General features: G+C 43.9%; 1 protein-coding gene across 1 annotated transcript in view; it reads right to left on the bottom strand.

Annotated features, from left to right (window-relative positions):
* Positions 1-14,718, bottom strand: part of chst15 (carbohydrate (N-acetylgalactosamine 4-sulfate 6-O) sulfotransferase 15) — a 30,958-nt gene extending 16,240 nt beyond the window's left edge. Inside the window, exon 1 of the mRNA XM_062519708.1 lies at positions 14,480-14,718. The gene's annotated coding sequence lies outside the window, so the exon portion shown is untranslated. The remainder of the gene's footprint in view (positions 1-14,479) is intronic.
* Between the last annotated feature and the right edge of the window lie 1,327 nt (positions 14,719-16,045).

Raw genomic sequence — 16,045 nt, 5'->3', positions numbered from 1 at the left:
CTGGAATGCCACCAGCTTGGCTGGATAAAGCCACATCAAGTTTGCCACAGTGTGACTAACAAGAATGTACCCAATGTGTTCCGGGTGCAGGGCTTCAAATGAATAGTTCTTGTTAGCTTTTCTCCCCATACAAGCGAGAGCAAGAATGAGCATTCTTGTCTTTTTTGTCTTATCATGGCTTGTGCTGTTTTTTCCATGTCTATTTGACTTGTGGAGTGAATCATAGTGATTCAAAGTTATTTTCAAAGAATTTTGTTGAAGCTTTCAATTTCCTCCCTCTCTTCACTTCCCACATTTCAGAGGAATATTTGACCATTTCTTTAATCAACGTATTTACAAAACAGCATCCATATTTTTTCCATTCATTGCATATCCTGTTTACAAAAGCCTATGGGAAGGCATCCCTCAGAGTCTCCCAGGGAAAAAGGCTGAAAACCAGGCCTTTTGATGGCAGGAAGATGCTGTCTAATTGAAGTTCCTCTTGATGAGGTTGATAAGCCGGTGCGAATGCAGTACATCAAAAACCTAAAAAAAAAAATGCACTGAAGTGGATGCCAAATGCAAGGATCAAGAGTCGGGCCTCGAGTTGCTCTTCATCACAGTAATAGCCCTGGGAGTGCAATGGATATAAAAAGGATGTCAGTCAAACGAGACGAGCCTGTCCGCAGGCTCTGCTTTCCAGTTGTTGCAGCCAATCAGCATTTAGTTTGATAGCCATGCCTGACAGTGCGATGATATCCCGAATTCTGTAGTCGAGAGTTTTAGTGAGAAAAGTCAGAAATCCCGATGAGATCCGTGCTGTAACTACGGAATTGGAGCGCATTGAGATCGCTGTTTGAAAATGACTTTATTTGCAGGTGATGTGATGTTAATGGCAGTCATCGCGCCAATCACTTGCAGCGCATAAACATGTCAAAGCCTGTTTGGTCCATTTAGTGTTCCCTCAGATGCTGTCCAGGTTGGCAACAGGCCAGTTTATTTTACCCTGGATGATTCATGTGTGACCCAGCCGAGAGCTAATCTCTACTGGACATTCCTGACTCGGGAATCATATTCTTGAGAAAAGAGTATGTTTGTGTTTGCATGTCAGGACTCAAGCATTTATCTGAGTTGCGTGTGTCTGTGTGAAAGAGAAAGGGAAAGAGAGGGAGAGCATGTGAATTGCTGTAGGCCTCACCTAGAAATACAAACAACCTGTGTGTGCTGTGTGTGTGTGTGTGTGTGTGTGTGTGTGTGTGTGTGTGTGTGTGTGTGTGTGTGTGTGCCTACACAAACATCTAGAGGAGGAAGGGGCCTACATGGATCAGCATGAAAGGAATGAAAGAGCAAACCTTAATGCTTTTTTCCCCCTTTTTTTGGGGGGGGGGTGGCGGGTGTTCAGTGAGACAAGCTCTAACCTCTAACCCTGCCTGTACACTCTCCTCTTCACTTGCACAAAGTACACAAGAGGAGACAGTGGAAATCTCCAGATCTGGGCCAGGCCAAAGAGAGATACTCCCCTCGGACGGCAGGCAGCCACAGACGAGCCCGGAGGAGGGGCGTGGACGCTACGGCAGCGGGCACTCGGGCAGTGGGGGAGGGGAGGGGCAAGAGTTGGCACTCTCCCCATCCAGTGCTAGACTGTGCCTGTCTGAGTGTACAATGTGCCTCTGTTAGTGGCAGGCGGTGCCATGATGAATGGATCAGCAGGCAGCGGAGTGGGGAACCGTGGACTGGAATGCCAACAATCTGGGTCCGAGGTCGGCCCTGTCACGCCTGCCCACTCGCGGGAGCGCCACCGCGGAAGGGAACGTGATACTGTAGCGCACTGTGCTGGGCCACAGTGGGCAGGGGTGAGAGGTATGTGTGTGTTGGGTAGGGGTGGGGGGGGGCAGGGAGAAACCACAGGAACACGCGCTTGGAAAATCTTAAAAATAGATCTGTGGAGGGCTTTGTGAGTGTATGTGTGTTTATGTTTATGCACTTGAGTGTGTGTATGTCTGTCTGTGTGTGTGTCTGGGTGTGTGTGTGTGTGTGTGTGTGTGTGTGTGTGTGTGTGAATGTGTGTGTGTGTGTGTGTGTGTGTGTGTGTGTGTGTGTGTGTGTGTGTGTGTGTGTGTGTGTGTGTGTGTGTGTGTGTGTGTGTGTGTGTGTGTGTGTGTGTGCGTGCGTGTGCATGTGTGTACGTGTGCGTGTGCGTGTGCATGTGTGTGTGTGTGTGCATGTGTGTGCGCCCGCGTGTATGTGTGTGACTGTTTGTGCAAGCTGATGTCCATGTACACACATGCAGTACAAGTGGACGGCTACATTGCAGTGTACGTGCAGGGCTGTGTGTCTTTAACTGTGTGCATCATACATGAGAAAAAACGCAGGTGTGTGTCACCATTCAAAATCAAGCCATAACAACAGCGCCTTATCATGGTCCTGTCTGAGGCACATTTCGGTTTCTGATGCGTATCATTACTGAATGCCATCCAGAATATGTCTTACATAACTAATCATTCTGTTTCACCCAAATGGGCCAGGACAAAGACGCACACAAAAACAAATCAAACCAAAACAAAACCAGAGACCGAAATTCAATTCATAATGAAGCCTGTGCACAAACAAGGCCACATTAATATTCAGTCACCCGCACTGTTCTCCCAAATCAAAAAATATGGACAGGTAAAAGGAAACTGTAACTCTCGTTCACTGCCCTCCTTTTTACCCCCCCAAAAAAACATCTCCTGCTACAGACTCTTGAGAACTCCATCTTCTTATAGTGTTAGAGCTCTGGCTACGCTGCCAAGTTTGTTGGCTTTTCTTCTGCTGTACCCGCTGATGCCACGTCCTTTGTGCGTCGCTGGCGTCAGGCGAGCCGAGTGCCAGCCTCTGCCGCAGGGCGCGATGGCGCAGAGACCCCCGGCAGCCATTAAATGTTCATCACAATTAATTTAAGATGGGGGGGGGGGGGGATTTCAAAGTGACGAGAGATGGGGTCCCGGTGAATAATGCATACGGAGGCAGTACCAGGGGTGTTCGAAAAGGCTGCAGGTTATGCAGTTATGTACGGTAACACACACCGATCTCAGAGCAGCTCACACACACACACGCACACACACACACACACACGCATACACACACACACACACACACACGCACATACACACACACACAGACACACACACACACACACACACACACACAGGATGATACAAGGGTAGAAAAACTGATGGTTAGGAACACACACACACACACACACACAAACACAAAAGAGCTGATGGAGAAAGGGTCTCTCCCAGAGGAACAGATGTACTTTTTCAAAGGCTGAATATACTAGTACATACTCTCACAGGAGGAGCACATTCACATTCAGGTTCACACACACACACACACACACACACACAGAGAGACACACACACACACACACACACACACACACACACACACACACACACACACACACACACACTTCTGATCTGAGTCTGTGTTTGAAAGAAAGTTAAAGTATTTTTGGTAGAACAGTATAGTGTAGGCTGAAGCCTCCCATGCGCCCTAAGATAAATCATGAGGTAATTACTCCTACAACAAACGCCCCCAACCCCCACACGGACACCTCTCATTGGTTGGACATTCAGGCTAATGACATTCAGGCATTAGGTACCGTGAAGAAGGGCTGTTACGTATCCAGGACACAACACGACGACGTGTTTGTGATTGGCCACCGGCCAGCTGTGCACTGCTGTTGTACTGTATGCTGCTGCGTCATGTTGTGAAATATTAAAAAGGCTCGGTTGTTGATTGGCCACAGTGGAAAAGCGCCTACCTACAACACAAGTAATGTATCACCTCTCCTGTGTATATCTGAAAAACTCATCTCACTTGTCTCACGCTCATATCTCTTGCATATCTCACTCTGACATCTCTCTCATCTCCGCTCAGATATCCCTCTGTTCAGGGGCGTAGCCAGCCTGATGGATGAGGTGGGTCTCTTTTTTCCAATTTGTGGACCTTTTTAGTGTATGCACAACCACTATCAGACAATCTTATGGTACCAAACTTGTATTTCAGAAGTGGTGTACCAGAGAGCTTTAGATTCACCGCATCAAAATAGACAACTATCATGTATTTTGTTATGTGAATTGCTTATACCACAGGGGGGGACTATTTAGACCATTTTAAAAATGTTGGACTATTTCTTGCCAATCATGTATGAAAAACATGTCTCAATTTTAATTAATTTTATCCATGTCAAGCCAAACAATGATGACCAATGAATTAAAAATAGGCCTGTCCTGTATGATACAGCTACAACCAGGGTTGGACAGTATTTTTAATGTTTTAATGTATTTATAATGTCTATTTCAAATACAAAATATTATTTTGTCATTTGTATTTTAATGGTTTGAAGAAAACGGCTGTGTGTCTTATATCAAAGTACTTTATAGATGTGTAGGCTATTTTTGTATTTTAAAAATGTTGAAAGTAATTTGCCTGTAAGTTTCTCTCTCTTTCTCATACACACACACACACACACACACACACACACACACACACACACACACACACACACACACACACACACACACACACACACACACACACACACTACGCTCCCTCTCTAACACCAATTCACTAACTCAATCACATGGTTACTTGCACATCCACACTTTGGTAGAACTTTTCATTGGTAGAACTTTGGAACAACTTTGGCTGTGATGTGTACAGTAGGTGTCCTCCAAAGCTGATGACCTTTCTGAGCAATGTTGGGTGGGCATTGCTCCTGAGTATTTTTGTTCTGGCACGTTTCCTTTGACATTAGGCAACTTATTGGGCAACTTATTATTCAGTTATCAAATTACTGTAACATGATCATCCTGTCTGAGCACATGGCACCAGGTATGTGTTTTTGCTGCTCAAAAGGTTGCCCCATGTATTACCTAAAGCAATATCAAGCATTCTGGGCATGCACTGACATCAGAGACTTCAATCTTCACATCATCAGTGTACCATGAGTTTGAAGTCATTATTCAGTTGTAGTAGAACTCTATTGAGTTGCTTTAAACACACATTCTGTAGCTCTCAATAGGTTCAGTGGTTAGTTGACAAGTTCAGTTGTGACTTTTTGAGTACATTTCTGATACAGTATTTTTTGGGCTATGAGTAACAGGCAGGTCAGGTTTATCTTATTCTGATACACTTAAAGGGAGGGTATTTAACATTTTATTTTAAAATACCTTTTGCTGTATTTTGCCCATCCCTGGCTTCGCTGGAGTCAACACAATAACATGCATATAACACAGTGTCAGATTCTAAAAGTGCTGTGGCTCTCTCAAAGGGTTTTTTTTTTTTTTTTTTTTTTAAACATATTTTTTCACCGTATTTTAAAATAATTATGTCCAAAAGGATGTATAAAAACAGCCGAGAAAGGCTGTCAAAAAACACATCAATCAAACAGATGGGGATGCTGGGCAATCAGAGACCTGTAAGCATTACAAACAAAGGAGAAAACATCATGTCCCAATCACAAAACTCTTTCTTTTCCCTGTCCACATGAAAGCACTGATTTTCAAAAATCTTCACTTGAGTTTTCTATTAAATGGATAAAATGTTTTTTTTTATTTTTTCGTTATTATTATTTTTTTAAAAAAGAGATGCTACATTCTGGTTTCACACTGCACACTGCACTGATATCGCTCTCTTGCCTCACATTAATATCCTTCCCACTTGCCTCACAGATATCCTTCTCACTTACCTCACACTGATATCCCTCTCTCCTCTGTCTCACACTGTCTCACACCAATATCTTTCGCTATCTCTCTCGTACTCTGAAAGAAATAGATTTCTATATGAACCTCATTTATAACCCTTATAAATCTACCAGGACAGCTTTGCCAGATGACATTCACAATTCTGCAAAGTCATGTTTTTTGTGGGTTTTGCCTTTATGTGAGAGGACAGTGGAGAGAGGAAGTGAGTGGGGGGGGGGGGGGTGCGGTGGGGTGGGGATAGGGAAATTATCTCAGACTGGGAACCAAACCCATATCCCCGTGAGTACTAAGACCCAAACATGAACAGGATACTGTCATGTGCATCACTTCTCCCTCTGCTGTCATGCTGTCAAGTCATGTTGGTGTGTTATGATCAACACCTAAAGCTTCGATTCTCAAGGTGTTCCTATGTTTTCAAACACACCTTTTCAACCAAAGTGAGTCAGCTTTGGCAAGAAGGAGAGAATTCTTTCCAAGAACACTTAAGAACTCTGAAGGTCTCTCTTATATATTCCTCTATTGGCCATCACAGCTTATTTATATAAGACCAATTTAGCTCAATTTGGAAGAAGCAAGCAAAAAAGAGTATATTCATGAGGCTGGCAGTAGTTTTCACAGGCTGGCGTTATTGTCAAAACATGCCATAAATTATTGTTTCGGCTCCAATCTTCCCAATGCCATCATCCACGGCTGTGTGAAATAAAATCAGAAAGGAACTGTGGAGGAAGCGGTCTCCTAAGACTTCCGAGGAGGAAGTCCTGGAAGGCACATGAGAAAATGGCTCTTACGCTTCTATATCACATACAAGTCTTTGAATTAGAGTGACTTGATGCTGGACATCCACAATGTACACATTGTGTAATTTCCTATGCCTCAGAGATGTTCTGCCATTCAGGTGTGTGGTATCATTCTGCATGCTCTCCCATGTGTAAAATGAACCATTCACACAGTGTTTTGGTGTGTCTATTACATAACATCTATGCAAGAGCTATGCAAGAGGTTCTGTGTGAACTAAACACTAGGTTTTTTTTTTTTTTAACTCTCTTGAAGACTTCAAGCAATTACAAACCAAACCTGTCTATATGTGTGTGTGTGAGAGTGTGTGTGTGTGAGTGTGTGTACAGTATGTGCAGCAGATAACACATTAATGTTGGACAGTTTCCACAACTCCCACTAGCTATCATAATGATTTGACAGACTTTGAAGAGCCACCTCCTACCCAGATCAAAGGCAACACCTTCTGTTCATGATCATTTCCTCCTCATGATGTCTCCACCACTACTCTGCTCTCTTTCAGCCATCACGCTCTGATTCTTAACAGTAGACCAGTCACATCTCCAGAAGAAGATCCAGCTCATTCAAAGTCTATGCTTAACACAAGAAGTACAGTGTACATAGAGTTTGGTTTAGCCAATGCTAAAATGCTTGAAGTGTAGCCCGGCGCTATATACAGCAAGTCCACTCACTGGAATATATTATGGTATGCTTAGAGCAGCCAATATTTGGCCATCAATAATTTTACCATCTTCTCCCTGCGGGCCCTTATCTTATGCCCTGTGCATCGTGGCGCTAGGTGGAACACAACTTTGCTAGTTTGCAACCAATGCAGTTATCATCTTCCTGTCCATGCGCACGTTGTCTAATGGTGCATTCATGCGTTCTAGCAATAATGTGAACATTTCCAGAGATGGTATTGTTCTTATGACTGCAAGTGTTTGTGTGTTTTGCAGCTGGAATGTGGATGTGAAACACATAGACGACCCTACAAAGATTAAAACATACACCCATAATAATAAATAAACAACTGAATTTGCTCAACAGTAAGGCGTGAGGCGCTTGTGTAAGAAAGATGCTGCTTTCAAGTGACAAAACGCCAATATTTGTCAAGTTCACAAGCCTAAAGTCCACAAGGACAAGCAGATTCAGATATGTGATGATACATCATTATAATAGAAACCCGCCATGATTAAAGCATTCCTGGCTTTTAAAGGGGATGGGAGAAGGTGCTCTCATTATTTCATTGGATGTTATGCCAAACACACCCATGATTAATTAAGAAAACGTAAGTATAACCCTTTTAAGTCATGCACCTGGCGTCTATTCATTTATTTCACCCTCAAACTAGGAAATGTGGACTTATACACACTTCAAAATCAAAATAGGGCCCAGCATCTTCATTTGTGACCATAATAGGAGCCACATTTGTTGTGCTGTTGTTTACATAACCTGACATCGGCAAAAGAAAACGTCACAAGCCGAGTTCTGATTAAAGGAGGACTATATCGTCTGAATTAGCAACTGAAGCTGAAGCCCTTGAGTCTTCATTAGCTGGACCTGGACCCTTTAAGTTAAGACCAATCGGTGATACAGTATGTGAGGAATGGTTCTAGTAATGGTACAAAAGAGAAGTGTTTTGAAGAGCCAGCTACAAATGGTTAGCACATATGCTGCCAGTAGATCTGCTGGCATGGTGAGATATGTGAATAAATCTGCTGAAAGCTGAACTGGGAGTGGAGCTCCCCTCGGGGGAGAAGGTGTCTTCAGGAGGAGCTTAATACACCAGCTGGCTCCTCTGGCAGTCCAGTCGGCGAGAAGGAAATTGGCCGTTTGAAAGGCTGATCCAGTCTCATTCAGAGTCACTCTGAATCTCTCTCTGCCCATTAGACCACCATGATTGCAGAGAAAATTGTGGGTGGGTGGATGGGGGGGGGGGGGGGGGGTTGGAAACACCCGCCCCGGTGTTGACCCACGCTGGGATGAAATGAAACCGCTCTGACATGCGAGAGGAAGCCAATCCCAGGTAGATTTAATTGTGTTGAGGCGAAAGAGGGGCGAAAATCGAGAGGCTGACAGGCTGCTGGGCAAAACTGGACAGAGGGGGAGAGGAAGCGCACTGTCAAGACACAACACTGCTGACAGGCAGGAGGAGGATGGGCATGTGACATTTTAATTAAAACCCTGGTGGTATTTCATTCTGATTCTTTCTCATATCATCTAATATGACATGTCCTGATCCACAAAATGATTGCTTAGGAAAACAGTAAACAAAATGCACGGGTCACTATGTTGTTTTTTATTATCATTATTTATGTATGCAATTGAGTACAAAACCAAAGTGACTGATCCATTTTTCAACCTGTCATCTGATTGAACATTAGAGCTCTGACCACAGGGAAATGCCTGAGTCTGCCTCACAGTGGATTTGTTTTTGATTTATTACTCATTCCAACTATTATGCGAAAGTCTGCAATCTGCAAGATATCCTCAGAGCCAGACAATTTGCATTAAATTGTGCATCACGTAAAACAGTAAATACCAGCACTTCTCTCTCTCTCTCTCTCTCTCTCTCTCTCATTCTCTCTCTCTCTCTCTGAAAATGTAACAATCTCTGCCGTAAATTGGCCCTCCAAGGTCTTGCCCCTGTGACCAGAGCTCTGCTAAAAAGGACAGATCCTGGTCAGCTGAGCAATCCATAAATATCCCATACCCCTCTCTGTCTCTGTGAGAGCAATACGTACATGAGGATGGGGGCTGTGAAAGGCATTTTGTAGCCCACGCACACAGCTTCACACAACCATGCATCTGTTGCGCTGGCAAACAATAGGCTATTAACCAACTGCATCTCGCTTATGTATTTGAGCAGTGTGGCATTTGTCACTGAAAAAAAAAAACAAAAACAAACTCACACACAAAAGAAATGATGCTGCCATCCGAAATGACATTGAGAAAATGAGTTGTTGACAGATTAACCGAACACTAAGACCCCATGAGGTCCGTCCAACCGACATCTGGAAAGCAGATGTGGGCTGCGAGCGACATTTGTCAGCTGCCCGCCAACGTGAGATTTTTTGTTCTTCTGTTGTTTCATTTCCACCAGGCTTCTGTGCTGCTGTGTCATAATAACAAACAGATTGACACGCAGAGGCGTCCTCCTACTGCTTCGCAGGTGTATTCCCACAGACGTGACCAAGGATTTCCTTTTGTCCTCCGTTTCTTTCTTTTTTTAAAAAAAATGCTTTGCGTCGCTTCCCTTTCCTCTCAGCTCCGGGCGAAGATTCATTGTAATGTTCCGTTTCTTCTGACAAAAGAAACTTCTGAGGAAATAATCCGCCTCGTATTTAGCATTCAAAGACGTGAGGAAGAAGAGGAATTAAAAGTGAACCGAGGAGAGGAGAGAGCAGCTTGTCTGCCGGAGGCTCCCCCAGTTTACCTCAGCTGGCTGTGTTACTAAACATACACACACACAAACACACACATACCAGGTAATAACACACCCATTCATATGCTGAGAAATTTCACAAGGAGTTTTGAATGCCATACTATAACAGTCAATGGCCAAGGCCTTTCCCCCTTCTGCATAAAACAATTGCGAGGCACTTCCAAACGACAGGCCGTACTTGTGTTTTGAAGTGGCAATAAGAAGGCTCCTCAAATGGCCTGGGCCCATAAAATGTGTAAAGCCTGACCCTGGCTAATTACGCGTCCTAAGGAAGGGCCGTAAATCTCTCACAGCTCACCACACACTGTACCTGCAAAGGAGTCGATGAAATAGAGCAGGTGCCATCGACACCGGAGAAACAGCACACAATCTCCAGGTCGAGTCAAATTGATCTCTCATCAAACGTATCCTTTATCAAATTGATCAATCTGCAAGATGTCAAATTTCATCAAATTTATCCTCATCCTAGTCTCTCACTTTGTCACATTTTCATTCATTCATTCATTCATTCGTTCATAAATTCATTTCTACCCACGCGAGTTTGTGCATTCAGCCTAATATTTGCATGTCTTTTGTCAGAATCAAAAGCCTGTTATCATGGTTACCCCCACAGTTTGAACACATGAAAAGCAGCCGTGCGCATTCGGCACACTTCCCCCTCTTCTCTCCTCCTCCACCACAGGCGGCGGGCGAGGAAGCCGTCCAGAGGGTTCTGAATGCGCCGTTAAAAAAAGACAGCCAACAAGCCTCGAACATTTGGCAGAGTACAGTCCAACGGGGACCAGTCAAAGCCGCCCGACCGCTTCCGCACTTCACCGTCCATCTGTCCGTGGCTCACCTCTGTTTATGTTTCTATTTCAAATGGAGATGAAAAGCGCCTGCCTGGTGTGAAGGTTACTGGACTGGGGGGAGACTGGGGCAACAGGAGGGGCAGGAGGTGGGGCGGATAAGCACCCACACGGCTGGGTGGTCCAGGGGATGGAGAGTGGGCAGAGGGGGGCAGAGGGAGGCAGAGGAGGCCTGGCTCAGTCCCCAAGCCATCGGAGAAGAGCCAGGCTCTCTCAAGCCTTATCTGCCCATGCAGAGCAGCTGAAGAGCTTTTCAGTGCCTTGGAGGGGTGTGTGTAACATACACACACACACACACACACACACACACACACACACACACACACACACACACACACACACACAGATATTCATGAACCCGAACATAAACATGTACAACACACACAAACATGCACACACAGTCGTGCATTTATCCGCATATACATATGCATGTGTTACACACACTCGTAAACTCACAAGTAGATTAACATGATGCATGATATCCAAATAAATAAAAACATGCGTAAGCCAGGCCTATATGACAAAGCATATATTTGTCGGTTCACATGGAAAGCACAGTTGGAAGTCCTCAAGGGAGACACTCGAGAGACTAAATATTTTCTCTAGATGGGTTCAATGTCCTGTTGTCTCTCGTTCAGTACATGCCTGACGTGAACCAACAACAGATTGTGATATATTTCTACATTGCCGTTATTTACCACGGCCTGCGCAGCTGTGAGACTGTAAAGCACTGCCGCCTAATTCCTCATCAGCGCCACCAGCGGCTCCAGTGGCTTTGAAAGATTGCCCGTCCTGCCGAGAGGCAGAAACACTGGACATGGGCAGGCATGAATCACCAGGCATCGAGAGGCACAAATCACATTAGAATCAAATTACTCTCTCCATCAGGTTTGCAATCCCATCACTCTCTCGCTCTCTCTCCTTGTTTCTCTCTCTCTCTCACACTGTCTTTCTCTTTTTCTGCCTAGCACTCTCTAGGTTTTTTTGCCCTTCCCATTCACTCACTTGTTCTTTCAATCAATCATTATCTATTTATCTGTCTCTTTACTTCTCCTCACCTCTATATATCTTGATTTGGCTTGGATTATAGTGGTTGACGGAGCATTCAAGAGACAGGTTGAGTCTCTCTGTCAGTCCATGTGTAAAGGATAATCAGTCCTTATTGTCTTGAGAAATGTTTTTTTTTCCTCTTTGTCTTACAGTTCTAGTGCCACAAACATGAACAGGGCCACTTTTCCAGTGCATTTCATCTAGATTTGTATATGACATAAACTGCGGTGCTGCATTTTCCAGGTGATAAAATGCGCAAAGACAACACAACCATTGATACATTTTCCTCAAGCTATTTGAGGTGAGCTAGCTTGCATCTGCGCTTAAAATGTTGCCATATGGATGGTGTCACAGCTGTAAAAGTATGCGAGCACGACGCGAGTCGTATCAGACGTTTTCCATTCGTGGGACACTGTGACTGAAATACACAAAGGAGTCGAAAAAGAGCCCCAAGAGATTAGTCCGAATTTAGGCAGGTAGAACTGAGCTTGTCTGGTTGATTACTGGAAAACTTTAGTCTCTGGACAATTACCTCATCCCCACTCACTGCTACCTGCTCTGAAGTTTGAGGGTTTTTTTTGTTTTTCTTTTAAAAAGAGCTTTGCGTAAGTCTCACAATACTGTATGCATGATGGCCAGGGTGGACGGTGGGCCTAAAGGTCATGTGTCTGCCCAGTGCCACGTTTCATTTCATTGGCTGCCAAGAGGGGAAGTAAGCTAAATGTCAGGGGGAAAACGGCCCTGGCTCATTTGACATCTGAGAAATCCAGGTTTTCCTGTGAGTTCACAAATCCCCAGAGTGACTGCAGCAGCAGCATCAACACACACCCCAAACACATCTGTGACAAACTAACCATCACGTTGGAGAATATATAAAATGTAGGAAGCTTAGCATTTTGAAAACGCCGTCCTTGAAACACAGATTAATCCACAGTTTTAAATGCTAATGTGCAGAGTGTTGACAATGTGTCAAGAGACGGATCCAGAGCCCAAAACAGTAACGTGGACAACTGGGTGGTAATTTGGTGCCATTCTGACGTTGTTGTGCAGCTGGGAGAGGGAGGGGGATGGGGGGGGGGGGGGGCAGAGGAACGACGCCTAATGAGTGTCTGCTGTTTTCCTTTCAAAGCATTTGGCAGCTACCTCCCAGGTAGCCAATCAGATGAAGCCATAACAACCCAAACCTTTGATGACCTTTGAGGTGGTCCTCCACTGAGACTCCTGACGTTATTGCATCTGTTTCATGCAAAATGGCTCCACATTTGGAATAAGTGGGTGTGAGACTGTGGCGAATAATTTCCATCGGACAGAACCTTTCCACCTAATATTTGGACAGGCCCTGTTTTTCCCTGTCTCACACTGCGCTGCCACTGGGCAAACTCTCTTGTCCATACAGGGCCTGAGACACTGAGGACTGAAAACAACACAAAAATGCAAAGTGCAAATAAAACTCATCTACCATACAGACCTGCTACACTTACTCAATAGAAATTACAATGGTAGAACCCAGGGAAATAATACAGTGTGTGTGTGTGTGTGTGTGTGTGTGTGTGTGTGTGTGTGTTTGCACGTGCGCGTGCATGTACAGTATGTCTGAGGATCTGTCTCAGTTTTAAGTCATTAATGTTTGCCTCTGATGGCATCCATATTATTGGCTATGTTGACTCAGGCAAGAGGTATGAGAGGGCTCCCTTGCTGTTCCCTGCTGAAACATTATAAGGCTTCATTTGGACAACCCTTCCAGTGTCTGATGAACATCATTGCAGGACTGATGAACATCATTGCAGGACCTTATAGTAGTTGTAGTTACCATTGTAGTTACCTCATATGTAGGCTAATGTCCATCAATACCCTAACTGAAAACTGCATATAAGATGGGTATTTTATCTCTTTCCTTCAGTTTTTTTTCAGCATAAAGACCAATAGGCTATCTCACGATTTATAAAAGGAAAATCCCGTTCAAGTCCTACACATTTGTCCAATATAACGCTCATGCAACACTGGTTCTTGTCCAAATGTTGTGTTCTTTGAACTGATATGTGATTTAAAAAGAAAGGAAAAAATCGTGTTCTGTTCTTGTACATTGTTCGTTCAACTCGCGCTGTCATAATAATCGCAAGCCACAATGCAATACTGTGCGCGCTGACAAACGGGGTCCGGACCGAACAGTCTTAAATGTTTCCAAAACTACAACACTTCGGAACCGGATTTCAAAGAACACACTCCTATAGCCTACTTACAAAACATTAACAATTCCAGATAGATTAGCCTTCGACCAGCAGACCATATAACAGTTCATATACCATCATCTTACTAGATGAACCGGGGCAGACGGAATCGAATTCCAGTGCCGCCCAAGCAAACTAATGACCGTTTGTTGTCATTGAAATAGTTATGTTTGCCGGTTTCATACTTAATACAAGCACAAGTAGGTTTAAGCACAAAAGGAGGCTTACGGTAAGACCGCGTTTTGCTGGCGAATTCAAGTCATTTATTTGACGATAGGCATGTGATATCATTAGCCTGCTTCCTATAAGATGTACAAGTGGTCTTTACGTTAGCCCTGAGCTACAGTGTAGGCTATAGAATCCATGAGGCTATGATGCCCAACTTGAGAAACGTGAACGTACCATGCTTTGCCCTTTAAGTTCCTTTGGTTTATTCCGGGGACGTGCTTCGTTCTTCGTCTTGATAAATGTTGAATATCCGAACCAAGGAATGATTGCTTTTAGAGTGAAATTTGTAAATTTCACGGCATTCAAATGTCCTCACAAGTTTTTCTGCCTTATTCATCTGCTCATTTTCGACTTGCGCTGAAGCCCCCCTCTCTCTCGACACACACACTCTCTCTCTGAGACACACACGCCCGGTCGGTCATGCTCAGGTTTTCTGAGCTGTCAGTGTGGCGACAGGGGGTAGTGAAACACCGTAGAGCAGAAACAGGAAAACGCGCATCACTCACTATGTCTCCAATCAGCAGACTGTCATGATGTTACGGCTGGAGTCCGACCTCTCCCAACTGTTTTGGAAAATTACGTTTCATCATAGTTGACCCTGAGAGCATACTCACAGAAGTGGTAATGTTCAAAATGAATTCAAACCAACTGGAATGGATAGATGGGCATATATAGTTATCTCCTTCAACCAGGATCTTTAATAACCATTCAAAGCATTTTGTTGTTCGCCTACATGAAAAGTGAAAGACCTTTCCATGTCACTTGGAGTTAACTCTTCAATTTCAAAGACATCATAGCTTCAAGCCATTCAAGCAACTCTTTCAAGGCTATGCCTGTAACTGTAAAATCACCAGAATCACAAACCAACCCCAAGCAAGTCCTCAGACACTTGTCTACCCATCACAGCTGACATATGCATATGATCAACTGTGAAAATGTACTTTTATTTATTTGGTTCAGTAATTATTTCAACAAAACAGGTAAGGTAGACCTATACCCCATTGTAGGCCTAATTCTTTTATTAATTGTTTTATTAATTTGATCAATTCTGCTATTCTTCTTGATTGGAAAGAAACAGAGAGTATCAACACAACCACATTGCAGGACTACTCCATCTAATCCTTACACCCTGGCTAGCAGTTAATGTCTCTTCGATTTGTGTTTAGACCTAGTTAAGACCAGTCATGTACAATCCTCTCCTGTTCTCTCTATCTCCCCATTACATTGCCCCTTGCTCTCTCTCTCCTTCTAAATTATGTATTGTCAGTCCATCTAGAGACATGTTTGGCATCATGCTTAAAATTTCTGTGTCAATCATACAAGAAGTGCCAGAAGCACATTCGCTGATGTGTAGAGCTTTCACGGTCTTACCCACATGCACAGAGCAAAGTGCAGGATATGCACATCCACAAAGGTGCGTGGTCAAAAAAACTGAACCGAAAGAAACCAAATAACGTGTTGATTTTGTTTCACATTCTTCAAACAGAGAGGAAAAAACCATGGCAGGTTGAACATGATTAGGATAACATAATTGTCATCAGCTTGTTTAATGGAATCAGCTTAGTTTCATCTGCCTTTACAGCAATTTTAATGACCCCAAAATTGAATGTGTTTTTGTCTCTTTCGTTTCATTCTGTTGTTCAAGTAAAATAATTTCCAATTCATTAATGACCCGAGGCAAATAATTCAATCACACGAGTGCAGTTCAGCAAGTGCAAGGGCTTTTGTAAGGGGACAGGA

Source organism: Sardina pilchardus, chromosome 18, assembly GCF_963854185.1.
Source record: "Sardina pilchardus chromosome 18, fSarPil1.1, whole genome shotgun sequence".
NCBI lineage: Eukaryota > Metazoa > Chordata > Actinopteri > Clupeiformes > Clupeidae > Sardina > Sardina pilchardus.
The sequence above is the reverse complement of the archived record's forward strand: the minus strand, read 5'-3'. Positions and strand labels throughout refer to the sequence as shown.